At 39.5% G+C, this 27,365-nt stretch overlaps 1 long non-coding RNA gene across 1 annotated transcript; it reads right to left on the bottom strand.

Moving 5' to 3' along the window:
- Positions 1-351: 351 nt before the first annotated feature.
- LOC137472459 (uncharacterized) lies at positions 352-27,365 on the bottom strand. The gene is made up of 3 exons (XR_010998196.1): positions 27,282-27,365; positions 12,359-12,510; positions 352-1,787 (listed from the first exon to the last, which is right to left on the bottom strand). It is a non-coding gene; the product is annotated as an uncharacterized lncRNA (long non-coding RNA).

The raw sequence follows: 27,365 nt of genomic DNA, 5'->3' as shown, positions 1-27,365 counted from the left end.
GCCATGCTCATCTACAAGAAGGGAAGGAATTTCCTCAAGAAACTTGAGTTGGAGGTGCACTGGATCTGGAGGATCTTCAGGTCTATAGGATCAGGGTGCAGACGCTGGGGAACAAGGTGGGGAGAAACTTCCCCGGGACAAGTGTGGGGATTCTGGTTTTTTTTTCCCTCTGAAGAGAGGGAATACAGCAGCAGTGCTTTGAGGAGAGCAGAGTATATAGAATCAGTGGATTTAGAGTAAAACAACAGAAGGAAAACTGTGGAGATGCACCTTTGCTTGAAATACTAGCAGGACCTTGTTTTGGCTTATACTTCCTTTATTAAGTATTGTATTTCAGAAAGGAGATGCAGAAGTTTGATAACTTCGGTTTAGTGATAGATGATATAGCACCAATAAAAAAGGTAGTCATGGGGGAAGCCCATTCCTTCCAAACTCCTAATAGCTAATGAAAACTGTGATAGAGTCATTACTGCCATAGGGGTCCTGATTACCTCTGTGGATACAAGATTTTTCTTGGCCCACAGTCAAATGCCATCTGTGCAAACAGCTCACAGCAATTCTGCCCCTGGGGGGTTATTTTGGAGCCACTGACTTAGGTGGCACTGTTTGGTTTACTGTTTTCTCATGAAAGTTCCCAGACATTTTGGTGCCTGCCTAAGTACAGGACTCACCAAGAGCAGCCAATACAGGTCATAAAACACTGTAAAAAGAGAATTTCCATTTCAGCAGTGCCTCTGTCCTGAATTCAGGACAGCTGCCTCTGAAGCACTACACTTAAGGGTGCTTATGATTCACAAGAAGTTTCCAGCCCACACAGTAGTTGCAGCTTTTATCTCTTTGGCTTTGATCTCCTCTGTAGTCTCTTAAATATAATTAAACCTGTCACATCATTTCCCATCTTACAGCTTTCCCTCTGAAAAAAACATTTATGCACAAATTAGGAATTTTAAACAAAGACAGTTCCAAAGAGTAAAAAATATATTTGGGACGTTTCAGCTCCACCTTATATATCATTTACTGACAAATGTGGTGCATTCCATTCTGACTAACTCCTGAACCAGAACATTTTATTTCATTTTTTTTCTAGCACAGTGTATTTTACTGCAACTTTTATTAATGTCTGCATTGTTAACTTGGAATCTTCTTGTGACATGAATTTGACAACTCTGGCATAAAACAAAGCACAAGTCTCCCTGACAAACTGCATTAACTCCATCTTGTGGTTTGACACGTTGATTTAACTAATGAAAAAGATCTTTAAGGAAACAAATTCTTTGAAACTTTCAACAAATCTGTGCATTGTTCACAGTTTTACCATAGACCAAAGCTGTATTTGCCCCCTTAAACAACTGCACAAAAGCTCAGTGTCTAAAGAGATATGAAGTGCACATTATTGCTATGAACCATTCATTTTATTCCTTACTGTGTATACAGTTTTGCACAGCAGAAAGAAATAAAAAACAAACCATTTTTTTAATGCTGTTTTGCATTGTCCTGTTAGAAGCTGAACTCAGTCCTCCAAATTGTTGTACCTTCAGGAAGGATTCTCCACTTTTTATCAGTAAGATCTTTCCTAGCATCTCTAATTGCAATATCCCTTTACATTCAAGTAGTTACAGGTTTATCCTCACAATGCTCCCTCCCATCCCACAGCAGCAAAATTATTACTGTCTTACAGATAAGATGGTAATGATTACATGATTACCCACTGGAGCAACAGAATTTTGAAGCATAGCAAATTGTTATCCCATGTTGAAGGAATGCTTTAACACTGACACCTGAATCCTCTGTAATAAGAAGAAAAATTAAAAATAGCTTGTTAAGAGCGATACCTGGTATGATTAACTCAACTGAACATAATGGATTACATGAAAGACTGATGAGTTACATGAAAAACTACAGAAACTACTAAATGCACTGTGCTGAATTTCATTAAAGCTGTACTTGAGTTACAGGACCCGATGGGTCCCTCAGAAGGGCAGGAGCTTGTGGTTAACACCCATAACAGATGAATCACAAAAGGGCCTGTACTTTACTTTTCTATATCATGTGAAGAGTTTCTCTAAACTCTATCTAAACAGGATGTTGCCAAGTCAGAAGCCCTGTCCAAGTGAACTGAGCCAGGTGAGGGCAGCCAGAATGAGGTAGAGTTGCTGTGCCCATGCACTTAGGGTGTGATTGCATCAGTTCTTGAGTTTCCCAGGACCACTGGGGCAAATGCACACATGCAAGAGCTTTCAATGATTCTGAAGGCAGCTATTGCTTAATACCAGCCAAGTGACAAGTCTAGAAACCAGAGATCCTGGATTTAGCTAGTTTATCCATAAGAAGATTAAAAAAGGATCCATTTGGTTTTAAGAATACTTGGGGGTGGGGGGAAATTAACACCAGGTATTTCCTCAACCTAACAAAAGATGACACTGCAAGGTGTTGTCAGTGCATGGGAACAGAAGCCACATAAATTTCAGGGGCTTTAATTGATGAGATATTTTCACCTTTAATGCAAGTCTCATGATATTGGGATTTTTCATAAAGCCGCCAACTGCTGCAATTACGTTATTCCTAGCATCAGTGTTTCCACTTAAAAAAAAAAAAATTGATTTCTACCCCTCAATGGCTTCAGACAAAATACATTTCAACTATGAACACTGAAGTCTAAATTGCAGAAGAATAAAAAAAAATCCACGACTTTTTTGTGCATTATGTTGGCAATGGGGATATTAAGCTAAGAATTAAATGCACAACAGTTTTAAGTGAATATAAGAGATACTTAACAACAGATTGTACAGATGCGTTGCCCCATTACATGGAGTCCTTAATTTGTATGAATATCTGGAATGAAAGAAAGTTTATTCGGTCTCTTGAATATGAAAATATTAAAGGTACTTTGGCTTGTATTGTGCAAAAAATGGAATTAGATGCCTGTCGTGGTTCTTCCCCAACTTTAAAAAATGCCCACGGAATATGATTCCCAGCCCTGTGTCCTGTTTGCAATGTATCCTGGAGAGATGCTTTGTCAGCCTCACTGCAAATACCCTGCAAGAGCTCTCTCATACCTTCTCAGAGGATTTGTTATCTTTCAGTCACAGATCTTTGGTACTGTTTTATTAAAAGGTTCAAAGAAAAAAGAATAAAAAGAAAGGAAAACATGAGTAGATGCTCAGAATGAAAGGATGAATAAACAAAACAGAAGCCCAGTACCTTGAGAATGTGTGACTACCTGTCTGTGTTTTACAGGTGAATGAAGGCTAGACAAGCACACAGCAGTCTTGAAGACAGAACACTCCCTTTTAGGGGAAAAAAAAAAGAAAAAAAGAAAAGGTACATAATCAAGTTCTTTTACCATATGTTGTATAAGGGGATTTTTTTTTCAGTTATACCAGCCACTGCCTAATGTAACAAGTTTTGTCAGCATCTTGACGTGCCAGCACAACCGGACTTAAGAGAATCTCAAAGGAACTGATTGTTTCAGGTGTGTTTTGTTTAGAAACATCATCTTTTCCCAGGTCCAGTCTTCAAAATAGTGCCAGGCTGGAGCAGACTCATATTGCTGGAAGACGCAGATATTTTTGCTGAGCTGACAAGAAGATATCCCTTCTAGATGTGCTCTGTAAAGCATGTGGGGCTGTCACATGTGTCTCATTAAATGAACTGAAATGCTGAGCTAACAGCATAGGTTTTTATTTATAGAGCCCTACTCTTGCAGATATGTACAGAAGATAGTGCCTAATATGTAGGACTATCCATACTTCTCAGTTTGAGCACTAAAGATATTCATTTTGGAAAGAGAATGGAAAAGGTGAAGTATAATGAATGGAGAAAAAAATGTGAACCAGTTGCGAACACCACCTTAAGCCTCTCCTTTGAGAGCACTGTCTAATTATTATATCAATAAATTGTCTCATCTATCCGTCTAAATGGAAATTTTCTTTCCCTGTTTTCTTGTACTGCACTTGGTCCACTGCTGACATCTTGCACTCTGTCAGCAAAACCAGCTCAGTAATTACCAAGGACTCATTTGAAGAGAAGCATGAGCCTCACATAGTTCCTCATTCTCACAGAAAAGCCTTTGGGACATGCTGCAGAAATAGAGGAAAAAGTTAAAAGGATACAGAGAAATATTGTCATTGTTTGTGACTTATTTGGCTAAAAGATAATACCAGTTCTTAAGTTGTCCAAAGTGGGCCACTGTATTTCTAATTATTGTACAAAAAGGGGAGATATCACAGGGCAGATAGGTGGGAGAGTATGATTTTCAACTTGCCATGATATCATTGTGGAAGGTTTAAGGTTATTTACTAGGGCAGGAAGAATTAAAATAATTGACATTTATCCCTTCAAACAAATAAGATCTAAACATAGATCTTCAGCATGGTCAGCATGACTTAAGGAAAACAAAACAATTCTGCAGTGGCTGAGGTATGATGCAGACCTACACATTGACAGAAATATGAAAGAAGCTTCACAGCCTACTTCAGATCACACAAAAAAAGGAGGTGAAATGCTATCTTCAGAGAAATAAGTTCAAAAGTTATAACGTTTGACCATTTTCTAGTTGACTTAGAGCTACAAAACACCTTCAAAAGATTGTGAGCAACAGTGTGACAAACAGTGAGAGACAGAGTAAGGGAAAGAAAAAATGGAACAAAAGTTGCAAAATTGAAAACATAATATAAATTGAATAATCATGGCAGTCAATAACATTTACAACTGTGGCATTCCCTGAGAGCTGTGAAGACTTAAGGAGTATAAACGGAGGAAAAAAAAAAAACCAAGAAAAAAACCCTACATTTAGAAGAGTCAAATTTTGTTTGAAAACTTCTCCCAGTCTCTCTCTGCCACCTCTAGCTCTAGCTAGAGAAATCTGGTATTTTTGTAGCTGGCCAAAAGTTGGCAGGAAAGCTTCACTCAATTCACTTGAATATTTTTAACTTTACAACTTTTGGAAGAGTTTGCTGGACTTCATTTCTATTGAACCAGTGAAGTCAGTGTGTTCCAGTGAAGTTCTAAAATAAAACAGCATAAAAATAGGTGTGACAAAAAGGGTCTTGGGAAGCCACTGAGACACGTACAGTGTGAGTGTTCAAAAACAGATAAGCCAGAAGAGCAGCAGCCTAAACCAATACAAACACTTAAGCTGATGCCTCAGGTTTTAGCTTTTATATTTTTCAGATTCTATTCTGCTTTAGTTTGCAAATCTAGGCTTCACATTGGGGGATGGAAAGCTCTCTTCACAGAATAGGTAGTCAAAACAATTCCTTCTGTAGCTGGGGACCAAGGATGGCCGATCCAGATCTCAGGCCCAAGAGCATAAACAATGGTGGGCGTACTGAAGAGAGAAAAACAAGAAGGATGAGACTTCATGGTCTAAAGCTATAAGTGGACAATTAACCCCAATATGCCAATGGACCAGAACTTATAAAAGTCTGAGACCCCCTGACCAGTTGCCCATTTTGTGGCCATTTTGGGTTGTACTGCCCAAGGTGGATCTATTGAGGCCTCTTAATAAAATACCTACTTTATTCTTTAATTCCATCTAGTCTCTGTTCTATGTCAGCCTTCACAAGGCATCACAGCCAAGTCTGCTATCTTTGCATGCTTGTCTCTTACCAGGATCCAGGTATGACTTATTTTATGCTCTTATTTCTAAATAAAGGAATGTCTAAGTCAAACAACTCTTCTGTTTCCTCTTGCCCTCCATACCTGAGCAGTGGAGCTGAGAAGCCTTTGAAGACAGCACTCTGTGTGCTGACATCATTTGCGCATTTGTTGATAATACACAGAAAATGCTCTTTGTGCAGCCAGCACCATCTCAAACACAGTGTAAAGGCAGCTGTGCCTAATTATATTAGGTGACTTTTTGTCAAAGGCCTTGAGAACAAACTGTGTGTCTTATTTGTCAGGAGAGCTGTTCCAATTGTTAGCAAGGCACACCCATAATTCTTTATGGGCTTGGTGTGTTGTTTCTACTTTCACTGATTAATGAGATAGTGCTCCTTATGGCAGGTCACAAATTGGATTCTGTAAAAGAGGACATTAAAGGTTTACAGCTTTTTTTGGGAAAAGAAAGAAAAAGCAAAAGTAAGCAAGAGCATGACACAATGGGCATTAACCAGCTCTATTGGAATTTTGTCATTATAGCACCAGGGAACAAATGATCATTTCTTGAGGCCTACTGATATTTGGATCTACAGTGCAGACACATTCAGCACATCTTCATCCTTTAGTCTTCATTCTCACTGAATCTTCAATGTAAACCTAGTAAGGTCTTTGTATGTGTCCCACTCTCTCTAACATCCTTGGGAAACATGAAGTGCTTCTCAGCAGCAGGCTGACTTTAGGCCCCTCCATCGCTTCTGGGAAAGGACCACTTCAGTGCATTGGTAGCAGCGTAACAAGATTGAGAACCTCTTGAAACCACCTGCGTTACACAGTACATCACAGCTGTTGACAAGGCACATTACCTAGGTGATATCCATCTGATCTTTCACTGCGGTGATGGCACGTTGGTGAGCTGTTAAGGCAGGAATTGCTCTTTCCATCTGCCATAGTCCAGCAGTTCTACAGAAATATTTGGTCTTAACTAAATGATATGATGGTCAAATATGCTTTATTTTTAATCACTGTTTGGATGATTTATTTTGTGCATATTCAATCTAATGGACAAGTACTTCCAAGAGTAAACATATTAAGGAGCTCTTGAAAAACCTACACAAAACAAGATTCTAAATATGCTTGCAGTGCATTAATCAAATGGCAGAGTAAGCAAATATTGATATGTAATTTAGTTTTACGGACTGTCCACAAATAAAGACATACAAATCCATACAGAGGGTTTCCATATCTGTCCCTTGGTTCATAAACAAGCATAAGCCCCACTGTGTTATAAGGCAGGGAACAGGAGTTAGGAATGTGCTTCCTAATCATCTGAATTAGAGGGTGCAAGAATATATCAATAATAGCTTTTAATTAAAAGCAAAACAGATACTAATGTCAAAAGCAGCCTCACAATGGATTTGTGCATGATAGCTGGACACATTTTCGGACAGGTTGGTAAGGTTTACAGTGGGCTTTAGGGCACAACTGTTAACAGCAGGATGTTGCCAATCTGCAAACAGAGCTCAGCAGCGTTAGCAAAATTAACTGCAACAAGTAACTGCAAGGAAGGCTGTACTGTAAGCAGAGAAACATCAACCTCTACTGAGGCGGGGATAAAAAGCTTAAAGATGTCCTACTCCTGCCTAAAGTGAGCCATTGCTTTAATGATACATCCTGGCTCTGAGTGACCCTGGAACAGAGTTGTCCCTTCCACATCTGAGCTCCCACAGCCCTGCTGTGCCAAATCCTATGCAGGTACAAGGACTTCTTCCACATAGCTGGTGTAAAACTTTGTTTGAAAGTGCAGCTCCTGACAACAGACATCTCTGAAGCAGAGACTCCCCTGCAATGCCTGTAGAGAGCACTCTGGAGAGGATATCCACACTGCTGGCCCATGCTGGAGCAGGGGAATATTCCCTTAGAAGAAAAAGCCCATAGTGAAGCAGGTCTGTCCTGAAGGACTGCTGCCCACGGAGGACACCACCAGAGCAAGGCAACAGCATGAGAAGAAAGAAGCAAAAAGGAGATATCAGGGGATCACGGGTGCCCATTGTCCATCCCCCTGGGCTGTTGGGTAGGGAAGGTAGAAGACTGGTATCAGAGAGCAAAACTGAGCCTAAAAGAAGCCATGATTTGTGGAGAGTCCTAATTTTTTGTTTGCTTGAACTCATGTCTTGGACTGGAACACATAGGACAGTCCTTCCTGCCTGGGCAGGGCATCTGTCTGATGCTTACATGGGTGAATCACTTATGCATACAATTTACAAGGCTCTGAACTCCTGCCTTTTCTGGCTCACAATCAATAAATGGCTTCTGATGTTTACTTAAAATACTTTGATTTAAATACCCATTAAATTATTGCAAAGGTCAAGACCAAGATTCATAAATCTAGGGACAAAGAATGCATGTGCAGAACACTAAGAAGAAATGGAGCTATAGGAAATAAATTCACAATGCAATAATGAGAGATTAAACAGATGATACAAGTATGATTGATGAGCTTTATCATAGAAAAATTGCAAAAGCTCTCTGATTTCTTCTAGAAAAGGATTATGGGTATCAAAACCTCAGAATTTATTATTCTGATAGATATCACATTTAAATTACTTCAAGCATCTTTTAGCACAGTGACAAAGAGCCTTCCTCTCAGGACAACATACATTCCAAAGACACAATAAGCATCTAGTTTCCTTCATTAAAAGGAAAGTCTATATACACAAAAATAAAATATTGAAATAGCAGTACTAGATATGAGTTCAAGTAAAACACACTCTTCCTTTTTATAGGCCACATCCAGATCAGGACAAAAAACCTGTCATTTAAACTGATTTTGATATTTCTATACTACGAAGTCCCAAATCTAACAGTGTTTGTTCATAGAACCACTAGTTTCTGCAGGAAACAGTATATCTTGCCAGACAAAGCATTTTCTGTCAGGTGTATTCACCAGGCCATAAGAGAATTCTCTCTGTAATCCATGCCAAAGAATATTTTTCTCTACCAGAAGAATTCTCTTCTCTATCAGACTCCACTGTAAACTAAAAACTTCCTGTGTCTAACTTCTGAGCTGTTGTATTCACTCGTTGCTGTGATTTTTGCTGGCACATGCTCTGTCTGTCCCATGGAGCTGTTCACCAATGCTGCTTTGGCAATTCTGTGCGGGTGCGAGGCCAAAGAGTCACCTTCCACATGTAAAGATTTAAATCAGTTCTGGAACTGTTGGCTCCTGAGTGTGTGGAAGGGGCACAGAAAGGCAAAGCTGGCTGCAGAGACCCTTGAATAAATAAGAAGAGCCTTAGGGCACCTAGAGGCAGTTCAAGCAGAAGGAGCTACTCACACTTTGCCTTCTGCACTTCATGCCCTCTAAAATTTAGACCTTGGAATGCTGTACTCATTGGAAAGAAAAATCTTAAAATGCCACTGCTTACAACATAAGACACATTTAAAACTGTCCTTTAATTGCATCACTCTTGTCTCCTTTCTCCCTTCCTTGTACTTCTCAGGGAAGCAGTGATGTCCTGTGAAGAAGCGTGCACCAGGCATGCTTTGTTAGAGGTTCAGTTCTGCAGCGTGAGCGTCATACACACGGTACAGAGCATGTATTTGCTGTAATGCAACATGGACCTGATATGGGAAACATGTTTGTTTAAGGAAATTCAGAATTTTAGAAACATATAATGTACTTAGGTGGGTGGAGGAAAACAGAAATATATATATATAGCTTATTTATCAAGTTTGCAAAAGTACAGAACAGTTTGCAACAGGAATGTAACTTGCTAGGTAGAGACAACTTGCAACAGAACACATAGGAATTTAGTTGCTGGGTAAAGGCCATAACGATAAGAAAACTCAGTAAAGCACGACTCAGGTATGGTTGAAAGCCATAAAGCAGAACCTTTTGCTTAAGGAACCAGCAAGAACGAAGCTCATGGTTTTGGCCAGGGCAAACTGACCTGGGAGAAAGCCAAACCTCCACGGTGCCTGCTCAGAAGCAGACATCAAGCAGTGAACACCAAGGAAGATGATGTTCTTTATCAAAGACCCCTGCCCACGACCACCAGGAGGCATGGCACCACCAAAGACTAATTATAATATGAAGCTCAAGGAGGCAGAGAGCGAGCAGGGAATGGGTGGGCAGGGAGGTGTAAGCTTGTGGGATCATTGTGTATTTAAACATGGAACCTGTCTCACCAGGTACATATGTATGGTGGAAATATCCCCCATGTGTCCCAGCTGGAATAAAACATATCTGCTTTACAATTTTACTTGTAAAGTCCTTATTCACCAACTCAAACCAAGGTTCTGTGCTTAAAAATGGTAATTCGTGTATGTGCAAAATGTAAACACGTGCTCTAACAAACTGAGCTACAGATGAAAGCTTCCTGAAACCCTTCAGAAAAATACGCCTTGTTCCAAAGATAACGGAAGATACGGCTCTGGTAGAAAGAAGGAGAACAAAAGGGAAATCAGGTTCCTGAGGATGTCAAAACATCTTTCCCATGAACTCTAAATTTATGTATTTTTTCAATGTTACAATCCACAGAGAATACCTGAATTTCCTGATTCTCCATTATGTAAGGCATTTTTGTAAGGATTTCTAATCACAATTTGCCCTGTTGGTTTCATTTGAAGTTAATAAGGTATGTGGTGTGGGAATTGTACCTATTCAATCTGCCATGATTCTTTAGGCTGTGAGATAAACACACTGAATTGTTTCCCATTGAAATGGATTACCATGCAGTGACAGAGGAAATGGCAAGGCAGCAGAAATCAAGAAAGTAGACAGATCTGGAGGGAAAAAGTTGCACCTGGCCTCTGGTATTTCCAGACTGCTGTTTTAAAATATGTGTAGCTTGCTCATAATTTGAAGTTTCAGGTATCAATTTTGATTCTTGCTTGTTTTGATTGCCAAATATGCAGAACATGTTTTTTAGATGGAAAACAAAAAAGAATGATCATTAGTGTCTCATGCTCTGGCACTGGATGTCATTAACTAATTAGTGTTTTCCAGTCTGCAGAACTGCAGCATTGACATCACTGTCATTCTAGGTACAGTAAGAGAATCATAGTAATTTATGGATTGCATCATATGCAATGAGTTTGTAGCAAAACATTTTCTAGATTCGGTCCACTGATAACATGCACCTTAGGTGATACAAATGCATCAGTTCATTAACTGGCAGTACCTTCCAAACACATCAAGTCTTCATTTATAGAACCATTGGTATGGTCTCCTGTGATAAAGAGTTGTAAGTTCAAATGAAATAAAAATTGAGGTACATTTGTGTCCCAGATCTGATTTAATGTTCTTCTTGGTTTTAAAGAAAGACCTCAACAAATTTTCTAGATTTGTTCTCTGATATTAATTATCATTCAAGGATGATATAATAACATATTTATAATTTAGGCCCCTATTCTTCATGTATTTCTGTCTAAAGTGGATTTAACCTGATTCCTAATGAACTTTGTTATTTTTACTGCATTAAGAAATTAAAAGGAATTTCTAAAAGAAATGGATGGGTTTTAGCTCCTACAGGCTACTGATGTTAATTGGGATGCAGGCTATATTAGGTTTTTTGGTAGGCTTTTTTTTTATCTCAGCATCTAGGACTTAAAGGTAAGGTTGTTAACTGTGTTTAATTAGAAAATTGACTTTATATTCTCTGACATTTGCTCCACATTTTTTCCACACTTGACTCAATGGAAATTAATTTGGAAATGATACAAGGCAAAGTGTCACTTTCCAGTTGCATTTGCTTGTGACTGTTCTCTTTTCAAAGAAGGAAATATTAACTGCCTGTCTCTGTAGATGCCTCTCTTATTTTGACATGATTCTCTGATCTGCTCTTACCTTCCCGGTGCACCCCCTCCACAGCCGCATGGTCACCTCCCCATGCAGTTTCACAGGAAGGGAACACTCACTGTCCTGTGCAGGGAACCCCACAGCAACACTCCCCAACCTGACAAACAGCACAGGCATTAATTGCTGTCTGCATCCATTTGTGTGCCAAATCTAGCTGCTTTCTGTCTTTGAAGAAAATTGCATACAAAAATCAATAAGCTCAGGAAAATGGCTATAAAAATGCAATTCTTTAAGTGGAAGGAAAGTAAATTGCCTATACTGCTCAGGTAGTTTTGGATTTGTTGCCTGTTTCCATATGAAAGATTTCCTTCCCAATAACTTAAGTCTCAGAAATTATTGTTAGTCAGTGTAGGCTTAAAAGTCTGATGCATTAATCTTTATATATGTTCCTTTCTATTGCCTCTTGCTTTATTTATGGAAATCATTTTGCTGGAGTAATACCATAAGCTACACAACTTGTTTTCATGAGGAACTGAAGTTGTAAAAAATAACTCAAAATAAAACTAGACATGAAATATCATTTGAAAAGCACCACATAACAATTACAAATATTTATTACTTGCAGTAAATATTTTGCCAGTTTCTATGCAGGTGAGGCTTTTTAATACTGCTACAAGCCACTATTTATACCTCTTCTTTATCAACCAGGAGTTTAAAACCTCTCAAGTGTCTCCTCCTTACTTTGAGGATTCACAGGCCACCTAGTATCTTTTAACACATCACCCATCTAAACAATAGATTTACAACTATGAAAATAAACTCAGGCTACATGCAAAAGCTTTGACCACAACACAGCGGCATTTTGGAAAGAAAAGAAAAACTCATTTTTTGCAAAAGTAAAGTAACTAAATCTCACCTGAATGACAGTAAAATATAACATGAAAGGACTTTGTTTACCTCCAGTATCTCATCAGCCATTCTCAAACTGGTTTGATTCTTTTTCAAGCTGCAAGCTTTTATACCAGCAAGCCTGACACTCAGCTTGGAAGAAACCACCAGAGGAGTAAGTGCTGTAGATGCCATAGTGTTTACAGCACCTGGTCCACGAACTAAAGGAGAAAAATGAAATAAGTAGGATAATTGAACGTGTACAAATAAACTGAGCTTGATTTGCATCTGTATCTATGGAGCTGGGTATGCAAATACCAGTCTTTATGTACTAATGTTGCACCTGCAGGAATAATCAGAAACAGTGTTTCTGGTGTGACATGCTTTGCCTAGGTATGAATGTGAAATTTTAATTAAAAAAAAAACAAACAAATAAACAACAAAACAAATCCACCTCTAAAACATGTGAAGATCTTGATTCTGGGATACTGAGGAGACAGTAAAGAAATTATTATTTAATTGGCATCTGAAAACCTCCATCTAAACTTTTCTCCTTATCTGTCATCCTGGGAAGTATCTCCAAGCCTGTTATTCTGTTCTCACCCACGTCACTGCAATCACAAATGGTAATAATTACTGTAACCATGTGGGCACCATGTGTGTCCCACAGTGGGGCTGCATGCATGGGATGTATGATGTCAAAAATGTATCAGGGTATTTTGCAAGCATTTCAGGATTTAAATACTTAGTAAGAGAATAATTTGATTTGTTAGATTTACAGATGACACCTGCTTGATTTAAACATACTGACATCACCATCAGCCATATTTCATGCTCACAGTAAGGACTGTATGTGAACTCTGTGGTGTGAACAATGCTCCCTCATCCCATAAGGACACTAAAAGGGCAGCTGTTATTCCCAGAAACTCTGCACTAGACTGCTAATTAAAATACCATTTGCACTACTGAAACTCTGCAAAACGAATATTTTCTGATTTTGTTTTGAAAATAATGCAAAAAAGTGCAAAATAAAAGAAACAAAAATTGCTGTAAAAGTGTCTCAAATCTGATCCATTCCCAGGATTTATGAATAGGATTATAAACAGCTTCATTTTGTATTATTCACAAACAAGTTTAAGCTTTGTTGTGATTGACCAGAGCAAGGTTTCACAGGCCCAAATCCCTATCTAAACATGCTTCTTTCCAGTGGTAGATAGCAATATCAACATTCAAATTAATTAGTTTACAAAACACCGCATGAACAGCTCAGAACACTTCTAAACCTCTTTTCAATTGGTTTGTAATTTCAGTACTGACCAAATAATTGTGCTTTTACTTTTCAGTAACCTTGTCGACTGTTTTCATAGAATCAGAGAAAGGGGAGTGAGTTGGAAAGGACTCACAAGGATCATCAAAGTCCAGTTCCTGGCCCTGTAGATGACACCACGAGAATTACACCATGTGCCTGAGAGTGTTTTGCACACACTTCTTGAACTCTGTCAGGCTTGGGACAGTGACCACTTCCCTGAAGAGCCTGTTATAGTGCCTGGTGGTTAGTTTAGTGTTCAGGTAAAAGTTGAGCCTTCAAATAAGCCTATTAGCCTCAGTTTATGTCCTGAAATGGTAACTAAATACCTGAAAGGTGCCCCAGAGAAATGTGGAAGGTCCATATTTTTGCAGGATTTTAAGAGCAGGTTAAACAAAGATGAAGCAATGATGGCCAACACATTGCCTTTGCAAGAGTCAAATGGAAAAATGGAAGCTGGTATTGCTCCCTTAGCCTGCAGACTGATAATGGTCTGTGATTACTAGAGACTGTTTATAAAATAATCAGAATAACAAAGGAAGGAAGGAAGGAAGGAAGGAAGGAAGGAAGGAAGGAAGGAAGGAAGGAAGGAAGGAAGGAAGGAAGGAAGGAAGGAAGGAAGGAAGGAAGGAAGGAAGGAAGGAAGGAAGGAAGGAAGGAAGGAAGGAAGGAAGGAAGGAAGGAAGGAAGGAAGGAAGGAAGGAAGGAAGGAAGGAAGGAAGGGAAAGGGAAAGGGAAAGGGAAAGGGAAAGGGAAAGGGAAAGGGAAAGGGAAAGGGAAAGGGAAAGGGAAAGGGAAAGGGAAAGGGAAAGGGAAAGGGAAAGGGAAAGGGAAAGGGAAAGGGAAAGGGAAAGGGAAAGGGAAAGGGAAAGGGAAAGGGAAAGGGAAAGGGAAAGGGAAAGGGAAAGGGAAAGGGAAAGGGAAAGGGAAAGGGAAAGGGAAAGGGAAAGGGAAAGGGAAAGGGAAAGGGAAAGGGAAAGGGAAAGGGAAAGGGAAAGGGAAAGGGAAAGGGAAAGGGAAAGGGAAAGGGAAAGGGAAAGGGAAAGGGAAAGGGAAAGGGAAAGGGAAAGGGAAAGGGAAAGGGAAAGGGAAAGGGAAAGGGAAAGGGAAAGGGAAGGAAGAAAGAAAGAAAAAAAATTCCTACTTCCACAAGCAACAGATACTTTATATCAAGGAAAATGCAAGCAAGAAATGCATCTCCCAGGCCAGTTATCTTTCCAAATGATCCTTTAGGAAATCTCCAGATGAAAGTGTGGCAATTCTGAAGTTAAAACAGTGGTTCCTATACTACCACATGAGATCTATAAGCTTTAAGCAGACCGGTCCAGCTGGTATGAAGAAGCATCTTTCAAAGATTAATCCTTAAATATGCACAGGAGCTGTAGGGTAAGAGTTTGTAGTTTCGTTAAGCCACAAAAGGAAAGAGTTCTAAGTATTTCCCAATGCACGTGGCTGCTCGCAGATGCTTAACTTGCCAGAAACACCTGACAAAAGTCAACAGAGGGAGTACTTGTGCTGGGCAAATGATTTTTTAATGCAACATACTTGAATGTAAATCTGTCAACAAGGAGCACAATCTCACAGCTGGGTTAATCCTCTCCTGAATCTTGTTCACTATGAACCATGTCACACTCTCTCAAGACCCACCACCTCTGCTCCTTTTCTCTGTGCCCAGTATTCAGCAGAGCCTACTAACAACTTTGATGTCAGTGAAGAAAACCAGCCTGTTTCCTCCTAGTGCTTTGTGCCCAGGCCCAGGAATGCAACATACAGCAGCTTGCAAACTACCTGGCAGTCACTGAATGCATGCATGTCTCCATGTGATTCTGCACTGGCAGCATTTTAACACGGTCCCATAAACATACAAATGGAGGATTTAAAATCCTCTACAGAATGTTTTCTTTGTTTATCTTTCAGTATTGCCTGCTATCAAACTTGTAACAATTTTGGGTTGGTTTGTACAGCTTCTTGTGTGATAGTGCTCTGCTGCCTTATGAGGATCAATGCCGACATGTTCTGTTCATGTAAATGGTAACTAATGTTTTGAAGAGTTTGTGCTCATCTTTGCAGTGCATTTGGGCTACACAAACATTTTTACAAATGCTGGCAGCTGGCAAAATACTGGTAAATAATGAATAATATAACTTAGTTAATAACAGAAAACAAAAAACATTGATTTCATTACAAATCAGCTGTTGGTACTTGCAGAGAGCAGTATCTTTATCTTTCTCCATATTGCTAATTACTTCAAAACATCCAAAGCTTTGAGCACTCTAAATTTCATAGATTAATTACTCAAATGGAGAGAGATTTGCATTTCAGGTAGACAGACCTATTGGAATTAGACTACTATTATCACTTTATTTTGACACCTAATTACAAATAAGTACTTTAGGTCAGATGACTGATTGCATCCAGGATCCGCTGATGCAGCAGAAGGGCATTTAAATAAGGAAAAAGTCAGCTTAAAGTCATCTTTAAGAGCTCCCATATCTCGGCGTAATTTAAAGTTTTAGCTATGCCTGCAATAGCCTTCAGAAAACAATTATTCTTAGCAAAGACTTTGGCATTTCAGCAGCACTTAAGCCACTCCATCTTCTTATTATGTACTTCTACACTCAGAATTAGGGCTTTTTACTAAGTTTGTGTGGCAACCCAAAACTTCTGATAGCAAGGGAGAACATCTCTGAGAAACTGCCAGAAGCTTCCACAAGTCCGGCAGAGCTAGTGCTAGCTGATCAGTGCTGGCTGATTCCAAGATGGATCTGCCTCTGGCCAAGGCCAAGGCTGTCAGCAGCAGTGGCAGTGCCTCTGGGATAGTGTATTTAAAAGGGAAAAAAAGAAGTTATTGCTGAGAAACAAGTTGCAGCCCTAGAAGAGAAGAGTGAGACTACATGATGGGAACAACTATATAGACATCAAGGTCAGTGTAAAAGAAGGGGGAAGAGGTGCTCCAGGTGCTGGAGCTGAGATTCCCCTACAGCCTGGAGGACTCTACGCCAGAGCAGGTGAATGCCTGAAGGAAGGAGTGACCATGTGGGAAGCCCACATTGGTGTAGGTAGGACCTGCGGACTCACAGAGAGAGAAGCCCACGCTGGAGCAGGTTTGCTGGCAGGACTTGTGACCCCAAGGGGAACCCACACTGGGGCAGCCTGTGCCTGAAAGTTTGCACCCCATGGAAAAGGACCTACACTGGAGCAGTTTGTGACTTGTAGCTCATGGGAAGAACTCACATGGGAGAAGTGTGTGGAGAGCTGTCTCATATGGGAGGGAGCTCATGTTAGAGCAGGGGAAGGACTCCTCTACCTTAGGAGGGAGCAGAAACAATGTGTGATGAGCTGATAATCATAATCTGCATTCCCCATCTTCCTGCACCACTAGGGGAGAAGAGGTAGAAAACTGGGACTAAAAGTTGGCCCTGAATGGAGGAAGAACTGACAGAAGATGTTTTTAAGATTTGGGTTTACTTCTCGTTATCCTACTCTGATTTGATTGAAAAATATTCACTTAATTTTCCCCAGGTAAAGTTTGTTTTGCTCATACTGGTAAGTGATTGCTTTCTGTCCTTAGCTCAAGCCAAGGTCAACCCACCACAGGCTTGTCCCAATCCCAAGCTTGTCCCACTGCCAGAATGCCCTGTCCAGTGCAGGCATGGACAAGATGTGCTAAAGAAGCAGGTATGGAGTAAGAAATGGGTTTTTTTCTGGGGCAGTTATATCAGGTAACCACAGTACAAGTGTTAAAACATATATCCCACCTTATATTTTTTGTTTTTAACATGGGGAGTTATTATAATGTCCTGTGGAGCCAAACTGCTCTTAAAAATTAAGCCCACCCATTGTGTTTAGAGGCGCTGCCTTTAAAGGAATAGCTACTATTTCATTTGCATGCTGAAAATTTACAACCACATCCACAGCATGCAAAGTTGCTTCATCTCTCTCTTTAGATGGCAATAACTAGAGCCAGTGGTTAAGCAATGGAAGTTCATTCAAAAGTAACATCTGTTTGTACTTCAGATTTCAAATCACATTGTTGCGTTTGCTTTTCATCAACACTTCAGCTAAGATGAGCAGCGGCATTTTACATAATATTCAAGAATTTGCTTATGCAAAACACAGAATAATTACTTGTAAGATTCTGAAAAAAAACTCATAAGAGCTCACTTTTTCTACATTCTCATCTAGATGTAAAATGTATAAATCTAATATTCTTCCACTCCTTGTCTCAGTCTGAGCTTTTGTTAGATGACATGTGCTGCTTTGCACATGAAAAGCATTCTTTTTGCAAAACTAGCCTTCTACAGTTCTTTAGGTTTGTGCTGCTCTGCAGTACACTGGTTTCATTGACTTCTACATAGTACCATCGATCAAATGATCTGTGCTCATGTGATAATTAGACCTTACAGACTGCTGACTAAAAAACAACTTTTGAGAGTGTTACTGGATAACTCACTCACAAGTCCTTATGGTCCAAACAACATAGACTTATATAATGCCAGAGAGTTTAAAGGAGTTGTGAAAATTATATCAGCTGGGGGTCAGGATAGCAATTTCCCATATTCACCATAATGCTGAGATTAGAGCAGTGGAGATGCTAAAGCACAGTGCAGCTGAAGGTGGTTCAGAGGAAATTTATACCTGTAACCTGCCTTGGTGACCTGCATGATCCCCCATGCATCTTTGTTCACGTGCTTTGAAGTCCTTCTTAAGGAAAATGCTAACACAAGGAAGGACAAATCTATAAAGGGAGAAATTTTAAATTATAACAGTTTTTTTAAGTTCTTCAGGCTTCAACCAAGATTTCCAAAGGTGACCAGTGAATTTATGTTTCTCATCAGCAACACAGCAAAAAGCCCTGATCTTCAGAAAAGTGCTGAACCACCTAGAATATTTAATATACTACTGAACAGCCTTGGAAAGCCGAGCCACTCTTTGCACAAAGGTGAAAAAATTAAAATATTACTTTAATTTGAGTTGTGCACTCTTCTCATTGAGATGTTTTGTTTGTTTGTTTCATGAAACAATGACAGGCTGCAGAGAAGACAGGTGGTGTGGAGCTTTCTTTGTTCACAGCTGCCTGCAGGACTATGGCATGGTGCAGACTGGGACTATGTGTTTTTTCTTATCCTTAGTAGTCCTTGTAGAAATCTGCAATGTGCTCTGGCTGAGTGGTGGAGGAGGGTAGGGACAGGAGCATGTCACGATGTGGTCATGTCCCTGTCCAGTGCTGAGGATGTCAAAACCAGGGAAACAAGAACTAGCAGACATCTTACACCCTGCAGAGCCCCTTCCTGCCAGCACAGGACTCTCCTAGCCTCAGGTCAAGGCTGTCCATCCCACATCTCCCTGACAGCCAGGTGACATCTGTCCTGGGCCACTTATGTCATCAGTCCCCATTGACAGATACACAACATGCCCAAAGCTGGTAGCAGCCCTCTCTAATGCCACTGTGCCATCACAAGGGCTGTCGGTGCCACATCAGCTGTTTATCTTTTTCCACCTGAGAGGAAGTTAATTAAAAAAAAATTAAAAAATAATAAAGAAGACATTTTAAAAAGTAAAAAGGGAAGAATAACACCCAATAACTAGCAATTTAAAGAACAGCAGCTCAGCAATGGTTAAAAGGGAATTAAAAAAATGGGTCCTACTCACTGCCCCATATTAAAGATTTGCATGGTAATTGCTCTTGAGATTTGTGGACTTGGAGGCTTAATTCAGGGAGAAAAATGCATTTTGAGTGGACTGAAGGTAATGTTTCACATCTTTGGAGTGTGAGACATGTCCAATGCCAAACTCTGCAGCCACAATTGGCTGACAGCGCTGAGGATGTTTGAACGTTGACTGCTGGACTCACATCTGCTTTTCTCGGAACTGAACAAAATGATATTTCCAGGGATGACCTTGTGCTACAAGCTTCTGTTTGTGACTGAAACAAAATGATAAACTACTTTTCATCTTCTTGGTTCACTGTAGACTATTACACCCTCTTGAATTGACAGGACAAGGGGCAATGGGCACAAACTGAAGCACAGGATGTTTAAATGTTTCCAGGGATTGAGCATCTACCTTCTTTCTCTGAACAGCAGGAAACTCACTTTCAGGATACCTTGGCACAGGTTGCCCAGGGAGGCTGTGGAAACTCCACTTTTGGAGGTATTCAACGTCGGCAGAGAAATAGCCCAATAAAAAGTGTATATTTTCCTCTGCTCTGCAGCTCCATGCTTAGTGTGATCTACAGAGTGCAGATATTCTCTTCTCTAATTTTTTTTCTTATATTCAGATGTGGCTTTGAATTATTAGGGGTTTTTATGTTTTCTTGACAAGAGGGCATCATCAAAAACTGGCTAATGAGGACCTGAGAACTGTGAACATCTCTTCCCTCAGAGAATTATGCAAGGTTTGTGAAATTATTCTTTCATTTTGAAAATTTTGGGTCAAACCCTGCTCTGCTCAGAAAAATTTGGGGCAAGACCTGGCTAGATAAACTCTGTGCCTCTTTTTCTCATTCCATGTATAAAAAAATAAGTATATTTAGTAAAAAACCCTAAAAGTCAAAATTACATTTATACTCACTGCAATTAAAAACAAAACCCAAAGCATTCTTATGTTGTTGAATGAAGGCCTGTTAGGGAACCAAACAAAACCCAGAGTCTCTGGGTATAAAGTAATTTTCAAATAAGCTGCTTATTTTGTCCCTTTCTCTTCTGCATCTCCCACATTGCCTTTCCAGAGGAAGAACTCAGCACAGAAACTGGTGCTTAATTAGGTTTAATTTTTGCTTTGCCTTTTCAGTTCACCTTTAAAAGCCGAGAACTGTGGCTTTTCATCAGGTGAGCCAGAAGGTGCTGGAGCAGCGCTGCGTGCACTCTGTGGCAGATCCTTCCTCGCGGTCAACAATGGCACAGCTCTCTCTCCACTCCCACATCCCTGGGGATCCCTCAAGGACAGGCAGTCTATTTTTCTCTTTACAGTGTTCATATCCACCCTAATTAGTTTGAACCACGCTATAAGGATTAACAAGATCCCCTCAGTAAGAGGCTTTGCAGAAAGGGTGACCTCCCACCCTCCCAAGTTGTGTGTGTGTGAGCTCAGTTGCAGATATTTGGAGCACTGTACATGGTAGACCTGCATTCAGAAACGGCACAGGAGACTCCTTTTTTCCCTTTAAGCTCTAGAAATCAGACACTGAATTTTTTCCTTACACAATTTTATGCCAGAATAAATGCCACCTAAGTTGACCAAAAAAATTTCGTTATCTACAGGTCTGACAGGAGATAACAGGTCTCTGAATGTACCCTCTCTGGACTTCAAGGTTTTGATGTGCTGCTTCTAATTCTCAAATTATCTGGCCTCCTCATTTCCCTGCCTAGGCTACCACATTTCACATGGTGCTATTAATCATATAAACACTATTGACTTTTTTCTGTCATAATCATTGATTTCAGCCTATCTTCTGGAACTTTTGACTGCTTTTATAAAGTGGCTATGTTGCCATGACAGAAATTAGATTTGTTTTAACAGGATAACAAAATATAAATGCAGAGAATTTGGAAGCTGTAGGTCTGCAAATATTTCCTGTGACAATGCTTTTGGAAAATTGATAAAACCACAAGTGAAGCAGTGTTGTTGGAACATGATAAGGATTAAATGTGAAGACAAAAAAAAAGCACAAAGTGGATTTGTTAAACAGAACATAGGCACACTTCACAAAAAAGGTGAGGTTAGAGAGGACATCAAAACCAGGGCCCTGAAGTGAGTTCAGACTTCTGTATCCCATCGTGATTTTTCCTTAGTGCTAAGATCAATGGGATTTTGCCTTGGCCGTTTTAGAATTTTCCCATAACAAAACTGCTGAGTTCTCACTATGCAGCTGATATCCTGACCATTGTGCATAACAAATCTCCTCAGGACAGATTTTGCTTTCCATTACCAGTCAGGATAACTCCAGGCTTCAGCAAAATGAACCTGGATTGACATCAGTACTAATCAGAGCACAATATCCTGCATGAAGGGAATGGTCTTCAGGAAAAGTTCTTATATTTCTAACAATTTCTATTTTGAATTTCTATTCTGTTTTACAGAAACAAAAGAAACAAAAAATTATCCTTGTTTTTCTTCTTATTGTACTTGAAGCTTCTACTCCTAATTCTGCCACCATTATTAAAAAAGTATTCTTTATGCTCTTCAGTAAAGGAACTTATGTTACGGGTGTATGCTTACTGCCTACTTTTGATTAAATAATTCTCAAGTCGAAGCCTACTGAAGACAGAAAATCTCTCTCTGACAAAATGTATAAAAGTTTAATTACCAAAAAATACTGCATATATTGTGCAAATTTCCACTGCATTTCCCAGCATTCTTTTATCACCCCCACCACAGTGGCTTGTAACCACATTTGTCTCTTACACCAGACATAATTGCATGTTATTTTATCTGCATTTCAGCTTTCCTCTCCTGAATCTCATCTAATCTTTTCATTTCAGTTCTGTGATGAGAAGTCCTACACTGAACACATTTGTGATTGCATTCTTACCAAGGTTGCCAGAAAGTTGTTACTCAGAAAGAAGCAAGAGTTATTTATTTCAGTCACTCATTCTTACCCTTAGCAGGTCAGGCTAAGCTGCACGAGGGACATTTACTTCTGTGGAAGGCTTAGCTAAATGGGGAAACTCATATACCATGTTATATCTGTACCACAGATATTAGTCCCCAGCACACTAAGGATAGCAGAGCTAGAGAAATGTTATTTCTTTAGAAGACAACTCATTCCTTTTAATAGGTATTCTTGTGTTATTTTTGCACTGTAGCTGTGGAGTCTTTTAACCCTTTTACTCAGCATACCTCCCACTAAATACACCACAGTGCTGTCACCCAGTAGCATTTCTTCTAAACTGAAAAACCTGAAGGAATAAATGAGAGACACAGATTACTTAGTTCTTAAATATTAATTCTCTTAAACCAGTCAGTCACCCCTGGCCACTTCTAAAAGGTTACACCAATATGATGCTGTACTCCATTCTTGAAACCTCTCTCCTGGTTGCTGTCACACCATCACAGCAGCTTAAAAGTGATCAAGCTGGTTTTGTCCTGTTTTACAAAGACAGCTTTAAGAAACACACTTTTTTTTCCTTATTCAGAAATAACATCCATTTCAGAAGATCCAAAAACAAAATCCTTCTTGAAATGATGCTTAAGTCACAGACTGCCATAGGAACCATGTCTGATGAGTTAAAGGGATAGTATTAAGGAATATATGCTCTTGTTTTCTTCTTATCCAGACAATATTGAAACACAAAAAATATATTGTTCCTATACATTGGAGAACAACAACAGCAACAACCACAGCAAATGGTCATTTCTTTGAGAAAGTAATTGTAAGTCAGTAACTGTAAATCACAGCTCATTCAAGCTGTGTCTTGCACTTGACCCAAAATGTCCCATAGCTGCTGCAGCCAGCCTGGGGGAAGCCAGCAAAAACCCCACTGAGGGCCCTGACAGAAGTGCAGGACAGCAGGAGAATTCTGGTACTTAAAAATATAGAGTTATGTCCTAGCAGCCTCTTACATACTGTAAGAAAATTTTACGTGTTGTAGCTCAGGTGTTGCAACAAAATGCAGGAGGTTTGCAGGAGGTCGCCTCTGATATGATACCTCTACTTGTCATCTTTGAGACAAGATAACAATGAAACACTGCAGGAAGGTCTTCAAAATTCTGGTGAAAATGGACCATGCTGGCCCTAAGTAAAGACACTCCCGAGTTAATAACCCAGGATTTTACTTTCAGCCAAAAAAAAAAAAAAAAAAAATTCATAACTCAGCATTTCATTCCAATTGCTTGATTTTATACTTTTTTTAATTTTAAATGCATGATTATAATTTGTAATTTAACTGTAAGCTGCCATATTGCATACATACTTATTGTGCTGCAATGTAATACAGCTGTGGTGTGACACATCTGATTGAAATTAAACACACCATAAATTTAAAAATTCTGCATTTACTGTGACAGTCGAAATGTCAGAATTATGCAGAAGAAATAACAGAAATCATAAACTGAATTTTAACTGCCATGATAGTCTTAATCACAGAAAGTGTCTGATCCATAAATGAATAAAACTCCACAATTTAAACATGAATTCCAAATTATTTTATTTCTTAAAAATCTAGTACTGATTTCAGTGAATTCAAATATCTAATGGCTTTTATGTCTATGATTAAAGATCTCCTTGGGTATTTCCAAATATAAAAAGTATAAACACAAGCTCTGCTGTTGTATTGTGTTTTTATATTTCTGTAGCAGTTCTGTAATGGTTTGCCCCTTCACCCCCCATTTTCTCCCAATTGTTCCACCCCGAGCTTTCCCACCTTTCCCTCAATGCCAATCTCCCTGAAAATGCTCAGTCATTCCCCTGTCCCCTCCCTTGTACCCTGTCCATCACTCGGCTCCCCATCCCACTCTCCCAGAATCTTCCACCTTGGGCATCAAGTGAGTGGACGAGGGCCAGGGGTCCCTCCCTTGAACTTCCCCCATTGGTTTGTGTGTCTGTCCATCCTTCCACTCCCCCAGATCCCCCCACTGGCGAATGGGCGTCCCTTCCTCCTTGGTACCACCCTGGTATTAGAGCTGTTGCGAAAGCCTCGAGGTGCTTTCGGCTGTCAGACGCTCTGGCCTTTGGAGCTTCTTGGAGCTCAGATTAAACCTGACACTTTTCCCCGGCCTTGAGTCGTTCGTTCCCTCATTACCTCCTCGGACGCCACCTCTCCTCCATACAACGCAGACAGCAAAGTGCTCTGTCTTAGCCACTCCCTGAATCTGCTACGAGACACAGGGGAGTGTCCCCTGCAGCTGACCGTGCCTCTGCCAGGCAGGCGAAGCCAGGGGGCTTCAGGGCGGGCACAGCGGTACTCTGCTAAGGCTGAAAACCAGACAAAGTCTCCACACTTATTTTCTAGTCTATGCCATGTCCACATAATTTTTTCCATTAATATGAAAAAGATTTCAAATATGTATCCAGCAATTTGGAGATACATGGATTTTTGCAATGCAAATTTTATTCCTTCCTATGTCAGAATTTATGCTAAATTAATATCAGGGAATAAAAGCCAACAACAACAAAAAAAAAAAAAAAAAAAAGAAAAAAGAAAAAAGAAAAAAAAATTAAAACCACAAGGAACTTAGTAGTCCTGATATTTAGTATAATTTTTTGTGTTGAAAGATTTCTTGAGGTGATGCTGGATATGTAAGACTTCTTAACCACCACAAATCTAACTATAAAATAGAGTTAATTTCAGTCCATGGACCATCAAAGGGGAAAGACAAGACAACATCTCTGTAAATAACAACCCTCTCCAAATAATGTAAAATTCAGCACACATTTATATTCCTGAAGCTATGGAGTTGTTCAAATTAATCCTGACCTTTCAAATTTCTGGGCAACTCTACCAAAATGTAAGAAAACACATACACCTCCTGTAATACCAGGCTTTGCTGCAAGTTCAAGGGTCTTCACCACAACCCAGATTCACTTTGTGCTCTTGAACCTCTGTTTTCCTCCACATAAGACACCCCTAGATCTGACTCTGAAGACCAAGGAAAATCCCAAAGCTCTGGTTCCTGCAGTGCTTATGCCTATCAGTGCTGATCATAAGTATACTCTTGATCTGAGTTTGAGACCAGGTTCCTTACAAGTGAGAAATCACATGGGGGATCTTTTTCTTACAGTTCAATGAAATAAATATAAAATTTTGAAACTATTGTGTATTTCTCATCTGAAAGCCTATCCCTCCTTCACCCATGAAACTACACATTAACCAAAAAACATTCCAAACTCTGGTGACAGAGACTCTCATCCCAGTAGAAGTCTTCTTTCTGTATGATGTCCAGAAATCAACCTTAATAATACCAGGCATTTTCAGCTGAGTGACATATTCAGTTGAAGGAAGTAAGACTAGCAGCCAACAACAGGTCAAATTCTCCATGCAGACTTGTAAGAAGTAGTGGAAAGTGAAGCCACAAGAAGAAGCATCTATTCTTTTTTAATTAGGTGAAAACAAAAGACATAAAACAACCTGCTGCATTTCCAGATCTTTGGGGCTTTGATTGGGAGGCCACCCACTCCTGCAGTAATTGTTCAAACAGGAGTTTCCTTCTCATTCATTTGCATCTTTCTTGTCCCTTTTTTTTTTTCAGAGAGATGATTTAGCACCAGTGTCCACTGAATTAAAAAAAGCCTGATTAATGTGCAGCAGCGGACATTATAGCATATACATTCATGTTAGTGATGGAAGAGCCTCATGTAATTGGATTAGAAATTGGATAAAATAATGAAAAATTTAACACAGCCTTTGTCTTTTTACATTGCAGTGGGATGGCTGTAAGGTCAGATGGGAACTAGGGGAGTTTTAAATGCTTTTCTGGTAAAAATTTGTTTAATGCATGCCCATGATTAAAACGAATGTGGTATCCAACTGTGACACAGAAGTACAAGGGAGGGAATAATAAATTGGTGACATTGACAAAGTGTCATTTGTTATCTGCTTTAAAATGTCAGGTCATGTCATTGCACTGAAATATTTTTTCTCTTGATATATGTCTTACAAAGCAAGTTCAATGTTTGGCACTTTTCTATTTCAATAAAAGAAAACATCTTTTAATCTGGAAAGCATAGTAACCATCAGGAAAATAAAGTCAATTCAAGGCTCCTATTTGAACACTTTTTCAGAAGCTTCTTGAAAAAGCCTACTCTGAATGTCTTGGTTCCTCATGGAGCCCTATTCTTACTCACAAAAACCTGGCTGGCGTTCCGACCATTGTTTTCCTCTTAAAGAAAAAATTATGTTTCTGGGATTTCAGTACCAAAAAAATAAAAAAGAGAGAAATTTCAATTTCATTAGAACTTAAGTCTTGTGATAAATAGATCAACTTTTTGATCACAGAAACTATTAAGGGACTATTTCCCAAGCTGACATTAACTATGTGCTGGAAATACAGATGGGGAATTTAAATAAATTATGACATTATATTCATGGCAAAATCCATTAAATAAACCAGACATCTTATAGAAGAAGAGAACATTTATCATGTTTGTATTTTTTTCATTAATAGAGAATAAACCTTTTTTCCCAAAAATCTATGAGAAACATGGAAAATGAAAAAGTGGGGGAATGGACTGATAGTGATAGAACACAATATAACTTCCATTTAAGTCACAAATTTAACTCACAGGATACATTTACTCTGGTGAAGGGTTATGGAAAAAGCTTTCTTCTACAAAGTGTTCACAAGCACAATTCCTAATGAACCTGACCATTAGTTACTTCTTGAACCTTTGCTCCAAGGAGTACTTTATGTTATTGTTTGGGAAACATGCCTAAAATAAAATCAATGTGGCAGTGATGAGAGGCAGCAGCAGCAACTTAAAACCTAAGTAATGATGTTTTTCTGGGTAGGTGTAGACCAAAGCACCCTGGAACCTGACTTGCCTCTTCCTTGGGACACAAAAGGGCTGAGAGTAGAGGAGCTGAAGGAGAGAATACAGCATATGTACTTAGGGACAGATTTGGGAAGTAGATGACTGTTTTGCTGAGAGTGTTGGAGCATTGGGGCAGTACTAACTGAGAAAGCATCTAGAAAGTGCTGTTCCATGTGATTTTAAGTGCCAGTCTGCTTTTCCAATGCTTTTCTTACCTCCATTTGTTTGCAGCCCCCCCAGATTCAGAGCAGCATCCTTGCACAGAGTTCTGAATCTGCCTTCAGGGACTCGGCAGCAAG

The sequence above is a fragment of the Anomalospiza imberbis genome, chromosome 4, assembly GCF_031753505.1.
Source record: "Anomalospiza imberbis isolate Cuckoo-Finch-1a 21T00152 chromosome 4, ASM3175350v1, whole genome shotgun sequence".
Classification (NCBI taxonomy): Eukaryota; Metazoa; Chordata; class Aves; order Passeriformes; family Viduidae; genus Anomalospiza; species Anomalospiza imberbis.
This window is presented reverse-complemented; position numbering and strand designations above follow the sequence as displayed.